This window comes from Vicia villosa, linkage group LG4 (genome assembly GCF_029867415.1).
Source record: "Vicia villosa cultivar HV-30 ecotype Madison, WI linkage group LG4, Vvil1.0, whole genome shotgun sequence".
Classification (NCBI taxonomy): Eukaryota; Viridiplantae; Streptophyta; class Magnoliopsida; order Fabales; family Fabaceae; genus Vicia; species Vicia villosa.
Window position 1 is genome coordinate 50332363 of NC_081183.1, and position 9629 is coordinate 50341991.

The following is a 9629-nucleotide window of genomic DNA, read 5'->3' on the forward strand; positions in this document are numbered from 1 at the left end:
ACAGGAACCCATTACTATTTGTGTAAAAGGAATATTGGCATAACTGAGTTAACTGAGTAACTACCCTGCCGCAGGTCATGATTAAGGGTTTTAATAACTTGTACGCGAAAGAAAGACTTCTTCACCTTAGGCTCAAAGGGGTTAACTATGGATGAAGATCCTTATATCTCCATTGTTTAGGAATTGAAACAATGCATGTACATCGTCTAGAGAATTACTGGAGATGAAGGTTGACCTTACTGGAGATGTTACTCTATTGAGAATTTATTGATGGAGGCTGACCCTTCTAGGGAAGATCGTACTTCTTGTTTAAAGCCCAAGATTAAGGCTGACATTGTTTGAGGAAAACAGATGTGAAATCTTGACTGTACTAAGGAGAAGACTTAGTGGAGATTGAAAGTATGGGTGATAGTGACTGTCCATGTCTCTCATTTCAAAAGGTGAACTCAATACTGAGATTGAGACATACTTGGCTTATTTGAAGTCTGGTTTGAAGAATAGAAGAATCTCGCCAGGATGGGCTAAAAGGTAACTAAAGACCTATTCCTATGTTTATAAGAAACCTGATGGGTCCTTGTATACAAGCTCAAGAGGAAGCTGTGAGATGTGCTTTTAAGAAGCCCGTGGGTCCTTGTATTGTAAGCCTAAGAAGAGGCTAATCGATGGTCATAAAGGGTCCTTGTTATAGCACAAGAGGAAGCTATGTTGGCTTTGAACTTAGTTTGGCTCTAAGCAAATGGGTAAGAGGTTTCACCGGGAATAATTCCTCTTGGGTGGATGTGCCCTATTTTTTTTCTAAGGCTTTTTTCAAGATGTTTCACCGAGAATAATTCATCTTGAGGTAGAACTGTAGAAATCTAATTAGGAAAGAGCCTTCACCGGGAAGACATTCTCAATCCGTGGTCATAGTCCTATAATATATATACAGTTTATTTGTCCTAATATTTTTCTCAGAAGGAGTTCTAAACAGCGTATATACAGTTTATGTTTGATAGTAATTTAAATGAATGATGTAAACTGAAAGCTGTAAAGCCTAACCTGGATGAAGAGGAGGCCTTTGAAGATGTATGTACAACGCCTTACCATTAGTTTGGTTTTTTATTGGCAACAGTAAGAAATTTTTTTTGTTTTAAAAACAGAAGAAGTGAAGATGGACACTAGGTTACATAGGTATATGAAGAGTTTCGCCGATAATAATGCCCTTCGATACCGAGAAGAAAGTTTTGAAAAACAGATAAGGAGTTTACTGTTTAAAAAGAAATGTTTGAAAATGGAAAGAAAAAAAAGATGGGACTTACACTCTATTAGAGGCCCAAAAGATTTATATTGATTACTGTTATGAAAATAGTTGATTGAATGTATTTTGAAAATTTGAAAATTAAAAGGGTTGGGTCTTACACTCTCTAATATTCAAGAGGCCCAAAAAGATTTGAATTGATTACTGTTATGAAAACAGTTGATTAAAAAGAAATCGAATGTATTAAAAAAAGGGGTTGGGTCTTACACTCTATTAGAGGCCCAAAAGATTGATTGAAAATGAATAAGGTTTGATCACAAAATATTTACAAAGTGATTAGGTTTGAAAAATATAAAGAGAACTATTTTTTAAAAGTATTAAAAATACTTAAAAATACACCATTTTACACCTAATAAAAATATATCAAATAAATAATATTTTTTGTGATTGTTTGGATATTCATGAAATAGGTATGATAAATGAAAAGTGTGTGAAAAATCAAGTGAAAATGATTAATTTTGATAGGAGAAATGATTGAGTGAAGTTGTGAAAAGAAATGAAAAAAACATAAATGGTTGATTTTGTTGGTAGCGTGGTTTAAACCCTTGTCAAACTAGGGGGGTAACACAAACCAAAGCCACCTGTGCTACACTCCATATGTGTCAAAGGAATGGAAGCATTTTGTAATATTTGAAAACATGTTGCTTTTAAAAATGTTTGAAAAATGAATAGAACAAAAGGTCTGAGGGGGGGGGGGGGGGTCGAACCCCAGACCTTGTGGCAAGAGTTTAGACGCACGCTTTGACTACTGGGACAATACGATGAATTCGTAAATAACACGCCAACCATTCAATATATTATAAACTTTGCCCTTAGAAATTTGAAAATGGCGCCACCACCATCTTCGTCTTCAACCTCTCATCACTCCATTTTTGATTTTTTCAACTCTCTCAATTCTCAACCATTTGCCAAGATGTAAACATCAAACTTACTCTAAATTCACTCACGATTCCAGATATGTAACTAACATAGATTAAAATTAACTACATCTATTGAATTAACTAAAACACATGAAGAACCCTAAAAATTGAAAATGAAATTAAATGATGATGCTAATGAATAAATGATGATAGAGGGGTTTTGATCCTCTAATGATGCAGAATAGATTGGTATCGAGTTTTAATGAAAGGGGTACTTGAATTACAAAGATGAAGTTTGAAAATTTACATTTGAAAGTGAAGGTCGTGGCTATGGCAAACGACTCCCAGTAATGAACTGAGGATTGCAAAAGCTTCTTGGTAGCTCACTGGATCTAACTGGATGCTTGTTTCCCTTTGGAAACCTTTGAATTGTTCTACCCGACTCCTCTTGCTTGAGCTTCAAGTGAAAATGGAGGATGATGATTCTGCAGTTACAGAGGTGTTGCAGGCGTCTGTGAAATTCTTGTATGACAGACTCGGATGTCATTCACGATGTCAAGACATCTTATCTGTTATTAATGTAGCAGAGGCAGAACAAAAAGATCCCTCAATTTTTAATTACTCCTAAGACGGAGTCAATGAGACCTGGGATCACATATGTTCAGTCATCATAACCAAATTGTAAAGTTTATATGGTTTTGTAAAGGAACAACTAACACTTCTGAACCTGATGTTATACACGATGTAATAACATCCATGACTGAACAAACAAAACAATGCAGAAGATAAATAACACAGTCAATTGTTAACCCAGTTCGGTCTAACTACCTACTCTGAGGGCTACCAAGCGAGGAAGAAGATTTCACTATCAGTAGTACTATTTTATGTAAACAACCTTAGGTTTACATATAAACAACCTCTGGTTTACCTAGTCACTACCCAATGCAACCTTTATCTCAGACAAGAAAACATGTGCTCACTCCCTAGTGATACCTAACTGTTACAACCCTGCTACAGCTATTTACACAATTAACAATGAATAATAACTTGATCTTGCTTCACAGCTTCAATCAAGAATACAATATTCAACTCTTAGCTACAGGTTTCGAGTGAGAACAATTACTTCTCTTACCTACAGGTTTCGAGAAGGACATGGCAGCCATCCCACAACCTGGATGCTCTATCTATAGAAACCCAAATGACTACATCTTTTCTAAACGGGGTTTTCTCTGTCAAACTAGGTTACAAACATTTCTATTTATAACCTATTCCCAATTGGAATTGGGCTTACAAATCGTAGCACTTCTTGCTATTACAAATCTGCAGAAATCTTCTACTACAAACAAGGTCTTTTTAATCATGAGTTTCCTAATTTATCTCCTAAATTAGAAACTGCTGAATCTTCAATCTTCTGATCTGATTCTCCCTGAATCTTCAATCATCTGATCTGATTCTTCAAATATTCTTTAGACCCTTAAATTTGCACCACATAGGATTACAAAATATTCCATGAATATCCTGTATCTGTTGAGAAACAAACTGAATCTTCCTTCCAGTTCTGTAGGTGCGATGTCATGAGTTGATGTCATGACATTCCATATAACATCTTGCTTGCACCTATTTTGTTCTTTTTACATTTTCCAGATTACACTTGTATTATGTTTTACTGCTATTATGTTTTAGCCAAACATAGATGCCAATCATCCAATAAAAACACTAACAATCTCCCCCTTTGGCATATTTTGACTAAAACTAAACATTCATTAAAAATGGAGCTGTAATACGGTGAACTGACTTTTTATAATCGAAAATGTCGCGGTTAAGCAAGAGTCGCCACCGACTTTTATTTTATCCAAACTAAATCAGAAAGGCAAAAAGAAACAGAAAAAAACCTTTTAAAAGAAATCTAAGTTCGGGGGGTAATTTATGCAAAGGGAAGGTGTAAGGCACCCTTTGCATCCATGGTTTTCCATGGGCTCTTAATTGCTTTGCTTGCTCGTTTGTTTAGAAAATGTAGATGAAAGAGATAGGGACTTTAGCTTGTGAATAAGCGTTGCCCTTTTGAAAAAATTATGAGAAAGAATATAATAAAAAGGTTTGAGCATTGCAAGGCAATTAGGGGCAATTACCTTAAACTCAGATGATAGGTCTCTTTTTAGCCTTTCAGAATGAAAGGGTCTATCCTTGCCATAAGAGGGCAGGAAGCCTTTCGTTTGGAGGTTGAAGGGTCATCGAAGCATCCTTTGCCATAAGACTGTCCCATGCCATAGAGGGGCAGGTAGTCTAAGGCAAGGATCAGAATAAGCCATTTTTGTTAGGCAACCAGAAGATACCTCAGCCTTTTTTCGTGGGCAACTTCCGAGGGTCGAGGTCATATTGTGTATCGAAGGCAGCATCATTTAGGGTCGTATGACCTTTAGTATTCGAGGCAACATGGCTGAGGTATCCTCATATTCGAGGGACGTGGCTTATTCTGCAAAAAAACACAAGGCAAATGCAACAGGCAACAAGGCAACAGAGAGGTTACCCAAAAGTGTGCGTGTGTGCACCAATCACGTGATTCAATTCGGATATTTATCTTTTAATTAATTATTCTAAGTCAGTTTAAGGTTGCCACTCCCTATTTTACTAACCACGCAATAATATAAAGCAATAAAGGGGAAGGGGAAAATGAAACCAGCGGATCCCTTAATAGGGTTTGACATAAGTAATAATAATAAAAGGCATAAAATAAAATGAGGTTTAGGGTTACCAAACTCGTAGCTTTGGCGATCAACGAACCCTGAAAAGGCAGATAACAAATAGGGTGAGTGTATGACTAATTCAGAGGCGAACATTGCTAACCCTAAAAATAAAAGATAAAAAAAAATTTAAAATAAATAGATAAATAATAGGTACTTAGCTTCGAATTTGATCTGATATGGTTAGTAGTCGGAGGTAGCTTGAGGGTAACCCTGAAAAGTAGATAAAAATAGGCAAGGGAGGAAGTGAGTGTAGAAAGTGTTCGTTCAATCTCGAGGTCGACTTTGATAACAATTTTATCATGTAAATAACATTAAAAGAAAAATAAAATCAGAACTTAGCTTCTTAAAAGGCGTGGCACGTGATCGGGATGTGTCTGAAAATAACCCTGAAAAGAATACACAAAAATAATATTTTTCAGTGTATGACAAGTTCTAAGACGAAACTCGTAAACCCTAATCAAGGCACAAATTGCCCTAGTTAATAAAATAACAAATTAATTGAAATAAAACCAAAGTTATGAAGAAAAATCGAGAGTTCGAGTCAATACATCAATTAAATAACTATTGGATGTAATCCTAATTATTTAATTGATAAAAATATTTATTTAAAAATGAAATTAAAATTTAAATAATAATAAAACAATTAAGAATAAATGTGAAAACTCGAAATTTCGATAAAAACATCTATTATAACAATCCAATTTATTGGAGTAAATAAATATAAAAGAAATAATGATTATAATAGTTAAAAAGAAAATAAAAAAACAATTATGTAATTGAAATTAAAAAAAAAAAGAAGAAAAAAACTTAGCTGAGCGCTTGGGATCTAATGGCGATGATTTCTGGGGGCCTATGATAGTTCTGCAGGCTGGAACGTTTGATCAAATTCCCAGGAAATCTGATGGTCTAGATCGAGTGTGTATCATGGTCACACATAGCCGAGTGGTATTGGATCTGCAATCAAACAATTAGTAAAAATATTGAGTCCTTAACTGGGGATCGAACTCGGATCCCCTTGGTTACCAGCGTGCGTTCAAACCGTGTGTGCTGCGTTCGCTTCTTGCAAGTTTAACGTAATAACATTAATATGATAAACGAAAGAAAAAAAACTGAAAGTCAATTCGAATTGTGCAGCAACACGCGAGCTGCAGAACTTCATCTTCTTCGCGTTAACGCTTTTCCGTCCGAATCCCTCTGCCTGAACCGCGATCAATAAATGGCAAATAACACCGTGGTTTGAATCGAAATCACCCCATGAACATGAAAACGTGATTAATTTTGGTTAATTCGGTCTCTCCTCGTGTGGCCCCAAATTATGAATTCGGAACCCTAGCCATGGCCAATCCTTCAAACTGCAGCCAAAATCAAATTAAACCATCCAGAAAGTTTTCAAACATGATTATAAACATGATTATATGTCCAAACATGATTTATGATGCAGTTATGGATGAACTCGAATTTAAACAAGAATTGAGACAAAACTTGGATATGAGGATACGATTTAGTGTGTTTTAATCGATGGTGAAGGTTGGTTCACGCTCAGGAAACGGCCAGGGAACAATTGAGATGCTTTGTATGATCTGAATCGAACTCGACACTTCAACTCCTATCTCTTTTTGGTTCACGGTTCTTTACAGGCAATTGAGTAAGGTTCCGGCTTCAATCCCTCTTTTTTTTTTATCCACTGAATGCAATGTGTTTATATATGAGTAGGTTTTAGGTCAATGAAAAGAGAAAGAATCAAGTGATTGGAAATTTTGAGATTTGATTGAAAATATTGCATGAAATCTTTCTTCTTTTGGAAAATCTCTCTTCCAATCTCTTCCATCGTATGCTTTTGTTTTCAAGATTGTTTTGTATTGCCAAGAATATTTAAGGGACCAAATAATACCTTTTTATCTATTAACTTAGGATTTTATTTGATTTTAAATTGAATTTAAATAAATAAAATCAACTATAAATAAAATAGAAACCATAGAATAGATAATATTTAATCCATGTGCCTTTTGGATGATTAAAACAACTTCCCACAAATTAATTCAACTATTTTTTATATTTTACTTGATTTATTTAGATTTTAAATGAATAAAATCCAAAATAAAATAAGTAAATATTATAAGAATAAATGAATGTCATTATGGGTCCTTATTTAGGTCATATTCATGCTTTAAGTCCAAAACCTAGGCCCATTAGTCCAAATATCCAAAATTGGCCAAAGTTACTTTCATGCCCTTCTTTAATTTTGACCAACTTGTACACTTCATATCTTTCTCAATCTTGATCATATGAATGTGTTCTAGGACTTTTTTTTTTTTTTTAGAAAGCTCAAAGAGTCCTCCAAAAGCTCCTTTTGGTTTCATCTCAATTGAGTTTACCATGTTCAAATTATGAGCTTTGCCATTCAGATGAGCTTGAGTATGGAAATGTGATGGGCAAATTTTGGGGTATGACAGGAGCAAAACATAAATACTTCAACTTTCAAGACAACAAGGAAGAACAGAATTTTACATTCTCAGAATTGGGCTTTACCTTCTGTTCTTCAGGACTTGAACCAAATCATAACATCTTCAACCTGCTACAAGATCCTTTGTTTCTTTTTACAATAGCAAAATCAGAAGATGATATTCTCTCCCCCTTTTTAGACATAATATGACAAAGAATAATCTGATGTCATAATATGCAGTTGAACACCTTCATGCAACACTGAGGCACACGAGGAAGACGATGGGAGAAAACCTTTGTCTTGGCAGACCAATGGTGGCATAAGAGACCCCTTCCTTAGTCTTGAACCAGAAACAAAATCATATCTTAGACCCTGAGAGAGGCCTTGAGTGAAAATTTTCCACCAGTCCTAGTAACTCAGAACACAAATCACAATTGTGTTCATAACTCAGATCACAAATCACAACGACAATGGTTCCTATACTGAAGGTTGTATATGGTGGAACATCATTGTTGTTATTGCAGAAAAACCCATGGTAGAGACCATCAACATCCCCAGCCCGCGTTTTTCTTTTTCTGAAGAGGTTTTGGTACAGCAACCCATCATAATACCAAACCCAGACACGACTCATAAGAATACACACGAACGACATTTTGAGAGAGTTTGATTTATGTTATTCATGGAGATGCCATTATATAGCCATTGGAGATTATAGGAAATAACGATGGTCTTTGGTCTTGTTCAACGGTCAAACGGTTAATTAGGAAACAGTTCCAAAAGCAATGACTCTTTCCAAAGCAGTTTTTGACTGTTTTCTGATAGGAGTTATCTTGAAATACCAGTGCATGCATAATCATTGATTGTACTTTACACTTACCACTGATGTGTAGATAAACTTCAAGACAGATTTCCTTCTTTGACTTAGAGGATTCAATGTCTTTAAACATGTCATGACATCTTGTTAGACATTGTCACTTTTCTTCCTTTTAAGCACATAGCTCAAGATTCTTTAAAAGATTAAGACAAAGCCTCCTACGGACCAAGTAACAGACTCCCCACTTACTCACTAGTCATAGACATAGACTTCTGTTGTTCTGAACACCTTGAGACTGTTAGACATACATCTATCTCATTAGTGTAGAGAAGGAATTGTGGTTTCTAGTTGCACATGGTTAGTATAACCATTGACAAATAATTGAAAAAAAATGTCACATTTTCTTCATGATGTTAAAGTATTTTTAACCAAGAAACTTTTCTTCATGAGATAGTCTGAGCTTCTTCAAGGAATAAGCTTGAAATGATGAATGGAAAATATAAGACGCATCTTCATATCTTTAAGAGCCGCACCCTCTGTTCAAATATCCTGCTGAACACACTCACTATAGAAAAATTGCTCCTTTACATTAAATACTTACACCAGAAGTAAGATGTCATAACATTGTGTCTGACATTTGTACTACCAGTATTTTCCACAAAGTACATCTCTTTCTTCAACAGACCCATGTCTATTAACTTATCTCCTTCAGAAATGATCAACTGATGACCTCTTGACCCTAGAAGCACGCACAGAGAGGTTGCCATAATCTCAACATACAAAACTGCCACTTCTTGAACTTTGTTGAGCATAACCTTATTATGTTTGGATCAGATCATGGTCTGCTTAAGAAAATTCGAAATCCTTCTTGATATGGTGTTTCTCAATCTCACACATTGATTAACATGCTCCTTGAACCGGAAGGATTCTCCTTTGTCCTTAGCTGTGTTGATCAGATCATAGAACTCTTTGTCTTCATAGTCATTTTCACTAAGTGAAGTCTTCATCATGAAAGTAATTATGTATTTCCAGAACAAATTACTTACATCCATATCAGAACCTGCCCATTCTAATCCACATTATGCCTGAACTGCCACTTTAGACAATAATGTCGCTTTTTCTAACTTCAAATGCATATTCCTAGTCCTTCTTCCAGGATAAACGCACTTTGTGATGTTGACATTACTCAAGACATAAGTTCGTCTGAACTCAAACAAACTATGACTATCTATAGAGATAACACTTCTCTACAGAGGACTTGGAACACAATAAGCAATTTGTGTTCACGACACGAAACAGGACTCTTATTCTTTACCAAACAACTGTAAAGAATGACCTCAGACTTAACAATGTCTGAACACTATCCTTAAACCCTATGATTGTCACAATTAGACAACCATAACCTAGACTCTATATATTTCTCATATTCGAAAGAAGAACATGAGGGACTCAAACAAGTCTCAAACAAAAC